We start from the raw sequence: 14,563 nt of genomic DNA on the forward strand, positions 1-14,563 counted from the left end.
TTTATCGGTAATTTGGGCATTTTTTTTTATGTGTACTGCTTGATAATGTCGACGTCAGTATCAGTGAACTGGTCATGATAAAGAAAATATATTGGGTCAGTTCGCAATTGACATGCGCGAGTGCACCCCAAAAGGATCTTCTTTCCCTTTAATTCACAAAATTGCACATGATTTTTTTCGCAGAAACGCACGAGTTATTTCATGAATGAAACACTTGTCATTGTCATGATCATGATTGTTTGAAACTTTCAGTAATAAAAAGTTAGTTTAGCCTTTTTGAACGATTCACTGATTATGTGAAAATTTGAACAGGAAATGACATGTACGATTAACCTGATAAAATTGTGTTATATCTGCAGAATTATTGATAGCTTTCCTTACTATTCACAAGGACATATAACTAACATATCGTCCATGCTATTCCGATCTGAGTTTTTATTCATACATATTCTGGCATGGCTGGTGCTGTTCCAAGTTGTCTTCTTTCTCTGCATGTTTCTTGAGAAGTATTTGTTTGACCTGGTCAGTCACTATAAAGTGTTACAATTCATATTAAGACACAACACATAAATAGTGACCAAAAAGGTACCGCTTTCACATGTATGACATGAGAGAATCTAGAAAAAAAAATCAAATGTACACATAATTTTTCAACATTTTTGTGGGACTATCATATAAAATTAAGGAGATATGTAGTTGGAGACTGCTGCTGAATAGAATTGTTCGGGCTCACCTGATACCTGTTTTCAAATTAGTCCATATTAAAGTTTGAAGGGTCCAAAATTAAAATATGTTTGATTTCAACTGACATAAAATTTTTGGTGTTTTTTATATGCTAAATCTACATCTGCGGTTGTATCAGTCTGTGCTTGGCGAAGCATTTTATTGCTTTTTTGTTTGTACTTTATTTTATTTTGGTCATGAAAATTAACTTGTAGTTGTGAAGTTGCTTATATTTTTAAAAGATGATAATTAGATAACTTCACATGGTGACAACACTGACGTTTTCGTAGATTTACTTTTTCCCGGGAATGCTTCATCTGTTGATATATTCTCATTGTGAACGATTTGTGTATATTTAAATATATTAACCAATGTAGAAAGACATGTATAATGTAAAATCATAGCAATACAAATTGTTTAGTCTCAAAGAAAACTTGTAAGATTTCCGCAGTTATTTTTGTTGAATAGGTGCAAATTGGGTATTCGGTGCAATTTGGGAACTGTGACGTTATAGCCATAAGTGTTTATTGCTTTAATAAGTTGAAATGTGCACCTGATAAAAGTATTCAGTAGAGGGAATATGTATCACTCAGACTCAAGTCTTCTTTTACAGCTGTTTTATGATTAAACTTAGAGAGTGAAAAAAAAACAGTCTCCATCTCCTTGGACTGTTTAAGGGAGCTACCTTTTGATTTTTATGGGGGGGTAGGATGAAAAATTTTGTCCTGCCTTTTTATTTTTCCCTCTTTTCGGTCCTGCCTTTTTATTTTTCACTCTATTCGATCCTGCCTTTTTTTTTGCAAATAATCTCATCCTGCCTTTTTTTTACTCAAAACTCCTGTCCTGCCTATTTTTTTCAAATTTCATCCTAGCCTCCCCATAAAAATCAAATGGTAGCTCCCTAAGATAGATATGTGTCATAATTAATGACAAGATTTGTTGAGAGTTTGTCAACGGAAGTACAGGATATTTTTGTTGTTGAAAACTTTTGTTAAGTTTTGAATTTCACCTGCATTTGTCTGTGAGCTACAGGAATAACCGTGATCACATTCAACAGTAACTGTATAACCAGAGACATATATACATGTATATATGTCTCTGGTATAACCAACTTCATTATCACTGTAACTTGATATGGGAAATTCTGTAGCAGATGAATAATAGTAGTCATGGTCAACCAGAGGCAGTGCCAGAGCACCGGATTTTACTACCTCCCGAAATTTATTGCTTGCAGAGGGTTTTTCTGTGTTCCCATGGCTGGACGGAACTTTTAAACTACAAATGTTATCATAAATTATGATATTGTGACTTTTAAATGAAGTACCTGTGGTTATTTAGGAAATTTGTCACTGATAATGGGATGAGATGAAGCAGACGATGAAACATGCATGGCGTAAGATGTTGTTGTCCAACCTTCGGTTATTTCCGTGGTACAATAGAATTTAAATAAACTACACAAGTTACTTAAATTTCTAAATTTTTGTTTTTGTAAACAAATAAAAATTCATGTCGTATTTAAATTGAATTTATTCCGTTTTGTCCCGTTTTTTCATGATCGCGATTAAACGAGAATCTGGCAGCCATTAAAAATATAAGGGTTAAACTAATGTCCTGACAATGTCCTGACGGATATTCCAATGCTAATTTCGTTTTCATTATTTGAAGAATTGACTTTATACTTGGAGCCAAGCAAGAATACAATATTTATTTAATAAATAAAAGGAAAAAAAAGAAAAAAATATTTTTAAGAGTTAGATAACTTGACTTGATCAACTTCGAAAAAAAAATTTATAAAATCGTACGAGATTTAACGAGAGTGACGAAACTTTTTAGATTGGTCATGTAGAGAGAGTTATCGTTCTTTATTCCAATTCGATGCTTCTACCATAAGTGCCAGCTAAAGCTGGCATATTAATATGAGGAAGGCGCTACCTTGAATGCCAGCATACCAAGACTATGTCCTACATATTGATTGATTGTTGGTTTGCTTAACGTCCAGTGGCAAATATTTCATGCCTGTTCAGGACGAATGTCCTACATATAGTTTTTGTCTAAAATAAAATAATAAGTTCAGATGGAAAATGTTAAGGGAACGATCATTGAACTTCAAAAGGCAGGATGGAGCATGTTTTTTTTCTTCAAAAATATTCTGATTCCCAAATTGATGAAAAAAAATATTCTAATCAAGCAGAGGACAAAAAAATATTCTGAATCCAGATTATCACCATACCTTCTAGCGTTAATTTTTGACCAAATAATTTTGATTGATAGCATTGAAGCCATTTGCGTGAAAAAAAATCATAACTCAAACAAAAAACCATACCCCCCTAACCTTTTGAAGCTAAATGGTTGCACCCTTATTGTCCATATTGTTTTCTGCTGAAAATAAATTTATTCATGATTTATCTAAATTAGGACAATGCTTAAATTCATTATATTGTGCCATTTTCAAATCCATTTTTCTTTCTTTGCAAATTTTACAAAATTTAAAACAATAAGACATTTGTTTAATTTCAAAACTATGAATACTGTTATACAATCCATAACTTTATTAAATTAATTTTTTGTTGATTTTCATGAAAAGGTGGAGGATTTGGAATATCTTTTTCATCGTGATCAATATCTAAAAGTTGTAGCTGTTTTTTTTATTCAGTATTGCAAACCGCTGTTTGTTGAATTATTTTTACTTTCTAAATTAGCTGGATGTTCATATTGTATTCCCAGTTTCCTGCATCTCATATATATGTGATCAGCAAGAGGATCATTCTGATTGTTAAAAGAAGAGTTTGAATTTACAGTGAGCCTGTTTAGAATAATGTTTTGATCAGGTTTTTCATTTTGATCTAAGCATAAGGAACCATAAATAGGATTGTTAAGTTGATAATCTAAAGATTTTGCTATTTTCTAGGATGCTATTTAAAATTTGAGGGGAGACACTGCTCAGCAGTATAAATGTATTCCTGATCATCTTCTGTTTGTGGGTTTCTACATCAATTTCATGTACTAATTCAGAGTCAGTTTAATGTCATTTTTGCATTTTGTTTTATAAGCTTACTTTTCAATTTTTTATATGAAGGCAAAATAAATTCAGAATGGAAATGGGGAATATGTCAAAAATTTGCTTTCGAGTAATGCAATCATGTCGCTGTTGTTGTCCGAAGACACATTTGGTTTCCGGACAATAACTTTAGTTTAAGTAAATGGATCTCTATGACAATATATGAAATAGTACCAGAAGGTTCAACTTCAATACACAAAAGGAAGGTTAGAATTGATTTTTGGGGTTATCATATGGTACCAACAGTTTAGGAGTCAGTGGTCAAAAACAACATTTTTGGGTTGTTTTTTCCATAATTTTTGGGTTTTTTCTCCAAAAAACCATTTTTATATTGATTATTTCTCATTTATATATAAATACAATAAATACTGATATGGCAGGAGATACACACGAAACAGGCTGTGTTAATTATTTTATCAGTAATTTGTGCATTTTTCCTTTGATGTGTACTTCTTGATAATGTCGACGTCAGTATCAGTGAAATGGTCATGATAAAGAAAATATATTTGGTCAGTTCACAATTGACACGTGCGAGTGCACCGCAAAAGGATATTCTTTCCCTTTTTAAAATTCACAAAATTGCACATGATTTTTTTCACAGAAACACAGGAGTTATTTCATGAATGAAACACTTGTCATTGTTTGAAACTTTCAGTAATCAAAAGTTAGTTGTGTGAAAATTTGAACAGAAAATGTACGATAAACCTGATAAAATTGCGTTATCTGCAGAATTATTGATAGCTTTCCCTACTATTCACAAGGACATATAACTAACATATCGTCCATGCTATTCCGATCTGAGTTTTTATTCATACATAGTCTGGCATGGCTGGTGCTGTTCCAAGTTGTCTTCTTTCTCTGCATGCTTCTTGAGAAGTATTTGTTTGACCTGGTCAGTCACTATAAAGTGTTACAATTCATATTTAGATGCAACACATAAATAGTGACCAAAAAGGTACCACTTTCACATGTATGACATGAGAGAATCTAGAAAAAAAAATTAAATGTACACATTTTCAACATTTTTGTGGGACTATCATATAAAATTAAGGAGATATGTAGTTGGAGACTGCTGCTGAATAGAAATGTTTGGGCTCACCTGATACCTGTTTTCAAATCAGTCCATATTAAAGTTTGAAGGGTCCAAAATTAAAATATGTTTGATTTCAACTGACATAAAATTTTTGGTGTTTTTTATATGCTAAATCTACATCTGTGGTTGTATCAGGCTGTGCTTGGCGAAGCATTTTATTGCTGTTTTGTTTGTACTTTATTTTATTTTGGTCATGAAAATTAACTTGTAGTTGTGAAGTAGAGATCCATTTACTTAAACTAAAGTTATTGTCCGGAAACCAAATGTGTCTTCGGACAGCAACAGCGACATGATAGCATTACTCGAAAGCAAATTTTTGACATATTCCCCATTTCGATTCTCAATTTTATATTGCCGTCTCTGAATTAGTACATGAAATTGATGTAGAAACCCACAAAAAGAAGATGATCAGGAATACATTTATACTGCTGAGCAGTGTTCTCCCCTCAAATTTTAAATAGCATCCTAGAAAATAGATGAATCTTAAGATTATCAACTTAACAATCCTATTTATGGTTCCTTATATGCTTAGATGAAAATAAAAAACCTGATCAAAACATTATTCTAAGCAGGCTCACTGTAAATTCAAACTCTTCTTTTAACAATCAGAATGATCCTCTTATATGAGATGCAGGAAACTGGGAATACAATATGAACAACCAGCTAATTTAGAAAGTAAAAATAATTCAACAAACAGAAAGCGTTGTTTGCAATACTAAATAAAAAAAATTCGTAAGGGTTCCGCAGAACCCAGTGTCTTGCCTACTTTTGCTGTTAATCGCAGGCTCAACAAAAATGAGGAAAAAAATTAATAAAAATATTCCTCTCTATACTATCTTTTGATTGTAAGTAGCTTCTGTCCAAGTTTCGTAAAAATCCAGGATAGTTTATGAATCTAATAAATGTTTTAAAAACTAAAAATGCAGACTGTATGTTATGTTAACTGGAAGAAAAACTAAGTCCATTTATAAGTAAAATACGGAAAAAATGGAACAAAATTTAAAAAAAAATTCCTTCTAGATACTAGCTTTTAATCATAAACAAGCTTCTGTCCAAGTTTGGTACAAATCCAGGATAGCTTAAGAATATTGTTAAAATTTTAAAAACTTTAACCACAGAGTGAATGTAACGTTAACTGGCAGAAAAACTAAGTCCATTTATAAGTAAAATACGAAAAAAATGGATTTTTTTTTTTACAAAATTTCCTTCTAGATACTATCTTATGATCATAAACAAGCTTCTTTCCAAGTTTGGTAGAAATCCAGGATAGTTTAAGAAAGTTATTAAAATTTCAAAAACTTTAACCACAGAGTGAATGTAATGTTTCTTGGCAGAAAAACTAAGTCCATTTATAAGTAAAATACGGAAAAAATGGAATTTTTTTTTTACAAAATTTACTTTTGAATATTATCTTATGATCATAAACAAGCTTCTGTCCAAGTTTGGTAGAAATCCAGGATAGTTTAAGAAAGTTATTAAAATTTCAAAAACTTTAACCACAGAGTGAATATTTATGGACGCCGCCGCCGACGACGACGGAATGTAGGATCGCTATGTCTCGCTTTTTCGACAAAAGTCGAAGGCTCGACAAAAAACGCTACAACTTTTAGATATTGATGAAAAAGATATTCCAAATCCTCCACCTTTTCATGAAAATCAACAAAAAATTAATTTAATAAAGTTATGGATTGTATAACTGTACAGTATTCATAGTTTTGAAATTAAACAAATGTCTTATTGTTTTAAATTTTATAAAATTTGCAAAGAAAGAAAAATGGATATGAAAATGCACAAGGTAATGAATGTAAGCATTGTCATTTATATAAATCACCAATAAATTCATTTTCAGCAGAAAACAATAAGGGAGCAACCATTTAGCTTCAAAGGGGGGTATGGTTTTTTGTTTGAGTCAGATTTTTTACACGTGAAGCACTTCAATGCTATCAATCAAAATTATTTAGTCAAAATATAAACACTAGAAGGTATGGGGAAAATCTGGATTCAGAATATTTTTTTTTGTCCTCTGCTTGAACAGAGTATTTTTGTCATCAATTTTTAAAGAAAAATACTAGTCCAAATAATTATGACGTCCAGGAAGGCTATTTTAAATTTTTGCTTTGATGCTTCCTGCGACACACCAAAAAAAAATACCATACCTCCTTCTGCCTTTTGAAGTTCAATGATCTTTCCCTAAACATTTTATTTTAGACAAAAACTATATGTAGGACATTCGTCCTGAACATGCATGAAATATTTGCCACTGGGCGTTAAGCAAACCAACAATCAATCAATATGTAGGACATGGTTTTGGTAAGCTGGCATTCAAGGTAGCGCCTTCCTCATATTATGCCAGCTTTAGCTGGCACTTATGGTAGAAGCATCGAATTGGAATAAAGAACGATAACTCTCTCTACATCTAAAAAGTTTCGTCACTCTCGTTAAATCTCGTACGATTTTTTTTTTAATTTTTCGAAGTTGATCAAGTCAAGTTATCTAACTCTTAAAAATATTTTTTTTCTTTTTTTTCCTTATATTTATTAAATAAATATTGTATTCTTGCTTGGCTCCAAATATAAATTCAATTCTTCAAATAATGAAAACGAAATTAGCATTGGAATATCCGTCAGGACATGGTCAGGACATTAGTTTAACCCTTATATTTTTAATGGCTGCCAGATTCTCGTTTAATCGCGATCTTTGAAAAACGGGGCAAACGGAATAAATTCGATGTTAAATACGACATGAATTTTTATTTGTTTACAAAAACAAGAATTAAGAAATTTTAGTAACTTGTGTAGTTTATTTAAATTTTATTGTACCACGGAAATAACCGAAGTTTGGACAACAACATCTTACGCCATGTTTTATCGTCTGCTTCATCTTTCCATTATCAGTGACAAATTTCCTAAATAACCACAGGTACCTCATTTAAAAGTTACAATATCATAATTTATGATAACATTTGTAGTGTAAAAGTTCCGTCCAGCCATGGGAACACAGAAAAACCCTCTGCAAGCAATAAATTTCGAGAGAAATGTAGCCGGAGGTAGTAAAATCCGGTGCTCCGCCTCTGGTTGACCATGACTACTATTATTTATCTGCTACAGTATTTCCCATATCAAGTTACAGTGATAATGAAGTTGGTTATATACTGTTGAATGTAATCACGGTTATTCCTGTTGCTCACAGACAAATGCAAGTGAAATTCAAAACTTAACAAAAGTTTTAAACAAAAAAAATATATCCAAATTCACTATCTGTAGACTGTACTTCCTTTGACAAACTCTCAACAAATCTTGTCATTAATTATGACACATATCTACTTAAACAGGAGATGGAGACTGTTTTTTTTTTCACTCTCTAAGTTTAATCATAAAACAGCTGTAAAAGGAGACTTGAGTCTGAGTGATACATTTATAGGTACATATATATTGTATGCACACATATTGTCCAAAATAGGATTTTATGGGAAGATGGAGTTATGATAGGCTAGCCCATGATAATACCATGACTTTTGATAGTTATAGAGCATGTTACTTGGAAGTATGTGGGCTACATCCTTTGAAATTCAAGCTGCTGACACATTATTCGGATGCAATATAAATAATTGCCTCCCGCAGTCGCCTGTATATTTTATGCGTCAGTTTAAACCTGATCAAAACATTTTTCCTCTACTGAATACTTTTTTCAGGTGCACATTTCAACCTATTAAAGCAATAGGCTATAACGTCACAGTTCCCAAATTGCACCGAGTACCCAATTTGCACCTATTCAACAAAAACAACTGCGGAAATCTTACAAGTTTTCTTTGAGACTAAACAATTTGCATTGTTATGATTTGACATTATACATGAACTTTCAACATCGGTTAATATATTTAAATATACACAAATCGTTCAATATATCAACAGATGAAGTGGGTCTCATTGGGGTCTAAGCGTGACGCGGGATTGCTGAATTTTTGTAAGCGTGACACGTGAAAGTCAAATTATTGTGCCGTGAAAACGGGAAATGAAGTCTAGCGGGATAGGGGAAATTACAAAAAAGTGAGAATTGCTTACGTACATAGTGTAAGCGGGATACGGGAATCTGACAAAACAGTAAGGGGGATCCGGGATCAGAACCCCCCAATGAGACCCCCGATGAAGCATTCCCAGGAAAAGGTAAATCTACGAAAACGTCAGTGTTGTCACCATGCGAAGTTATCTAATTATCATCTTTTAAAAATGTAAGCAACTTCACAACTACAAGTTAATTTTTATGATCAAAATAAAATAAAGTACAAACAAAAAAGCAATGAAATGCTTCGCCAAGCACAGCCTAATACAACCGCAGATGTACATTAAGCATATAAAATGACGTATAATCCACCAATTGACATATATTGGTATAGACCAATTGGCGTATAATGCAATTTTTTTGTTATAAAATGCTAGTGTGAGATAGGAGCATCATTTTGCAACTTACAACCTATTTTATGACCATTATTGAGTCCTCTGAAAGTTTCAATTTTGTCAAAGCCTGCTGCATCTCTTGAGAATGCATGTGTACAACAATTCTTTTGTTGAAACATCTGTACTATTGACCAAGAATTGACAAGATAACAATAGAAGAAATACAATTATTGATTAAATGCAATATGTTATGTCACTATACTAAACTAGGAATGTTTGACATGTTTTCATACAGTTATATGGTTTTCAGAAAACAATGCTCCATTTTGGTTGAATAATTTGCTTTAAAAAAAAAATTATACATCAATTGGTCTATACCATTACATGTCAATTGGTGGATTGTACGTCAATTGAGGTATAATCCACCAATTGGTGGTTATTCCTGACCCGTTCTGTGTTCACCTCCGCCTCCGGCTACGTTTCTCCCAAAATTTATTGCTTGCACTGCAGAGGGTTTTTCTGTGTTCCCATGGCTGGACGGAACTTTTACACTCAAATGTTATCATTAATTATGATATTGTGACTTTTAAATGAAGTACCTGTGGTAATTTAGGAGATTTGTCACTGCCATAATGGAAAGATGAAGCAGACGACGAAACATGGCGTAAGATGTTGTTGTCCAAACTTCGGTTGTTTCCGTGGTACAATAAAATTGAAATAAACTGCACAAGTTACTAAAATTTCTAAATTCTTGTTTTTGTAAACAAATAAGAATTCATGTCACATTTAACATCAAATTTATTCCGTTTTGTCCCGTTTTTTCAAGATCGCGATTAAACGAGAATCTGGCAGCCTTCAAAAATATAAGGGTTAAACTAATGTCCTGAAATTGTCCTTACGGATATTCCAATGCTAATTTCGTTTTCATTATTTGAAGAATGGACCTTATATTTGGAGCCAAGCAAGAATACAATGTTTGTTTAATAAATATAATGAAAAAAAAGAAAACAAATATTTTTAAGAGTTAAATAACTTGACTTGATCTACTTCGAAAATTAAAAAAAAAAAATCGTACGAGATTTAACGAGAGTGACGAAACTTTTTAGATTGGTCATGTAGAGAGAGTTATCGTTCTTTATTCCAATTCGATGCTTCTACCATAAGTGCCAGCTAAAGCTGGCATATTAGTTACAAATTGAATGGTATTTAATTTGTTCAGTCTGAATACTGTTATACTGACAAGTTTACTTGTTTATCTATGTTACCTTGATTTCTATATTTAGAATCTTAATTAAGGCTATATTTCTATATGGATAGTGATTTTGGTCACATGTTCTTTTTGGAGGGAAATTTCTATTGTTCTGGACACTCTTATTTCAACGGTCTTACTGACCAGTTATATTCTACAATTCTGGAGTTTGTAAATTTGCTTGATTATAATATATTGCTGAATCTTTGGGAATCTTAATTACTACTTTACAGGTCAGTTGTATATACTTTTCTCACATTATTTTAATAGTCCTAGAGTTTTTAACAGAGTATGCAAGATTTGGTTAGATTGATTGATTGAATGAAGAAATGAATCTGTAGTGTGATTCTGACCTTTATGAATGATAAATACAATTGATTAACCATAAAATGCTTTAAATCATTAAAGACTGATAAATTATTAAAATATTAAATAATCTTAAATAATAGATTATAATGGAGCATTGGAGTGAAATGATATTAAATAGAAAGAAAGAGTTTTCTTCTGTATAAGAAGTAAATAAATAGTTAAATATTCATTTTAAACCTTTATTATGTTTTAGTATCTAAGGGAACAGATTTTCTTATTTTTGGTATGTGTTCATATTATGAAGTCATATTGTAGACATGGAACACATTAGTTATAAATTCATATTTATCTTCAGGTTATTATTTGATGTAGCCAAACATGATGTTAGTCTTGTGACCTTCAAATTAGCAATTGAGGTAAGCAAAGAGTTGTATTATGTTGTTTTATAATTTAGTTAATAATTTGCTTATTTTGCTTTGCTTAGTTGCTGCATGTAGATATTTTAATGCTTTGCTGTTTTGCTTCATTTATTTATATTTATGAATTCATGTAGAGTATATTATTTACATGGTAACAGAATATTTATCGAAGTTAAGTTTATGAGATACATAAACTAATACATGTAAGACACAAGTTTAAGTTGAGTCTTTGAGACAGAAAATATAGATGTAAAAGAGAATGACAATATTATTTACTTAGAATGTTATACAGTGCAATGTACTTGTTCATAAACATGTCAGAGTTATCTTTCTTTGCACTAGTAATTATAGTATTTTATAATTGTGTTTTGTAGGGTCTTTATATGAGACTACTGTTATTTTGTTGAAGTCCTAAGACCTTTAATAAAGAATCCTTACAATATTTACAACCGAGTGCTGTTATAATGATGCCTATTTCCACCCGATTTCAGAAGCTATTCGGCCAAACACAAATATACTGAAATAATTTTCTACAGTTGTTGATACACTGCTATACCTGTACTGGCAGAAATTGGTAAATTTTTAATTAATTAAAAATGCTTAATTCCATCTCGGATACTTTCGACATAACTCGTTACCTGTTTGTATGCATAATTTATCGTTCGTATTTTAATCTCCTTTGATTGGTTGATAGAAATATCTGTTCACTTCTGGCAAATTTTATATTCCCTTGTCATTTGAATTAAAATTGAGAATGGAAATGGGGAATGTGTCAAAGAGACAAAAACCCGACCATAGAACAGACATCAGCAGAAGGTCACCAACAGGTCTTCAATGCAGCGAGAAATTCCCGCACCCGGAGGCGTCCTTCAGCTGGCCCCTAAACAAATATATATACTAGTTCAGTGATAATGAACGCCATACTAAACTCCAAATTGTACACAAGAAACTAAAATTAAAAATTATACAAGACTAACAAAGGCTAGAGGCTCCTGACTTGGGACAGGCGCAAAAATGCCGCGGGGTTAAACATGTTTATGAGATCTCAACCCTCCCCCTATACCTCTAGCCAATGTAGAAAAGTAAACGCATAACAATACGCACATTAAAATTCAGTTCAAGAGAAGTCCGAGTCTGATGTCAGAAGATGTAACCAAAGAAAATAAACAAAATGACAATAATACATAAATAACAACAGACTACTAGCAGTTAACTGACATGCCAGCTCCAGACTTCAATTAAACTGATTGAAAGATTATGTCTCAGTCATCATATGAATATCAGGCACAATCCTTCCCGTTAGGGGTTAAGTATCATACCATCATAACATATATGAGAATATGAGAAGAACATAACCCGTGTCATGCCAACAACTGGTTTTTAAATAAATGTGTTTAGTGCCGATGCAAAGACCCTATAAGTGAATCAATATTAACGCCAAAATATGCAATCTTTAATGATCTGACAACAGTATCGTAACTATATCCCTTCTTAATAAGTCTATTTAAAGGTTTTGTTAGCTTCAGAGGTGAATACTGACATTTTTGTGCTTTATAAAGAATATTTCCATAAAAAATTGGATGTGAAATACCTGAACGTATAAGAAGTCTGCATGTTGAGCTATATTTACGAATGATGTCCTTATACCGATGATAAAATTTAGTAAATGTTTTGCCTAGTTTGTGATATCGAAAACCCTGGTGTAATAATTTTTCAGTAATACATAAATTTCTCTCGTTAAAATCTAAAACATTGTTACATACACGAGCGAATCGTACAAGTTGAGATATATAAACACCGTAAGATGGTGACAAGGGAACGTCACCATCTAAAAATGGATAATTAACGATAGGAAATGAAAAATCATCTCTTTTATCATATATTTTAGTATTAAGCTTTCCGTTAATGATATAGATATCAAGATCGAGGAAAGGGCAGTGGTCATTGTTAGTATTAGCTTTATTTAAAGTAAGTTCAACAGAATAAATTTCTTTAGTATACATACTGAAGTCGTCATTATTGAGAGCCAAAATATCATCCAAATATCTAAAAGTATTATTAAATTTGTGTATCAGATGTTGTTTCGATAGGTCTTTGCTGATTTTTGTCATAAATTGTAACTCATAGCAATACAAGAAAAGGTCCGCAATAAGTGGCGCACAGTTAGTCCCCATTGGAATTCCGATAACCTGACGATATACGGAATCTCCAAAGCGAACAAAAATGTTATCTAGTAAAAATTCAAGGGCATATATAGTATCAAAGCATGTCCAATTGACATAGTTTTTTTGTTTATTGCTACTAAAAAATGACCTAAAAGAGTTTGAACATATATATTCACATTCTGACTTTTTAAATGCCCATTTAATTAGGTGTGTGAATTATTTCTTAATGAGAATGTGAGGCAATGTGGTATATAGGGTAGAAAAATCAAAACTTTGAACAGATTCAAAATCACCAATATATGCATGCAATTTATCAAGTACTTCCAACGAGTTCTTGACACTCCAAAAGTAATTAATTCCACTATTTTCGAAGGCCTTATTTGAACAATTTATTATCAGGTTTTTGATTGTACCAAGTGTACTGGTAAGAATAATAGACAATTTAGTAGTGGAACAATGGCTTGAAGACGAAATGAATCTATATTTGTAATGTGTTTTGTGTAGCTTCGGAAGCCAATACATAGTTGGGACTTTCATTGTATTTGGTTCTGCTTGTAAAGCGGTAGCTAAAAGTTTATGTTTGTTACAGATGTCGTTTTCTGAAAATGGAGTCAGTTGGAATGTTGGTGAATTGGTGATTTCTTTTTTCAGAACCTCAATGTAAAATTTACGTCGAACAATTATAATATTATTAGCATTAGTTTACTGGTCAATCCAACACGTTTGAATTAGACAGATACACGGATACAGAACGTGGCCAAAGTTTAATACAAGTTGCTTTCTTTAAAAAAAGAAATGCAATCGTAAACCTAAATGCTTGTTTGGCATTAAATATCAGATAACTAATTAATAAAGATGCACTGTTTTACATTATTTTTGTTGTATAAGAATTAGAAACTAACATTGATTGTTCATGTAACTACTGTTCAATGTGGGGTGAAATATTCTTGTTAAAGGAATCATTTTTTGTATCTCCGCTCTCCCGGCGATAGACAACATGCTAAGTCACCCACTGGATGTTCCATTCTTAGGTGCTGTTTTTTTTTTTTAGATAAGAGTTAGTTTTCAGGCTAAAGTTTAAATGAAAATGTGAAGAAATTTAATCAATTAATCATGATCATTATTTGTTTTTGTAGCCAGTTTGAAAATAGTT

The sequence above is a fragment of the Mytilus californianus genome, unplaced genomic scaffold (genome assembly GCF_021869535.1).
Source record: "Mytilus californianus isolate M0D057914Y unplaced genomic scaffold, xbMytCali1.0.p SCAF_4, whole genome shotgun sequence".
In the NCBI taxonomy this organism is placed as follows: domain Eukaryota; kingdom Metazoa; phylum Mollusca; class Bivalvia; order Mytilida; family Mytilidae; genus Mytilus; species Mytilus californianus.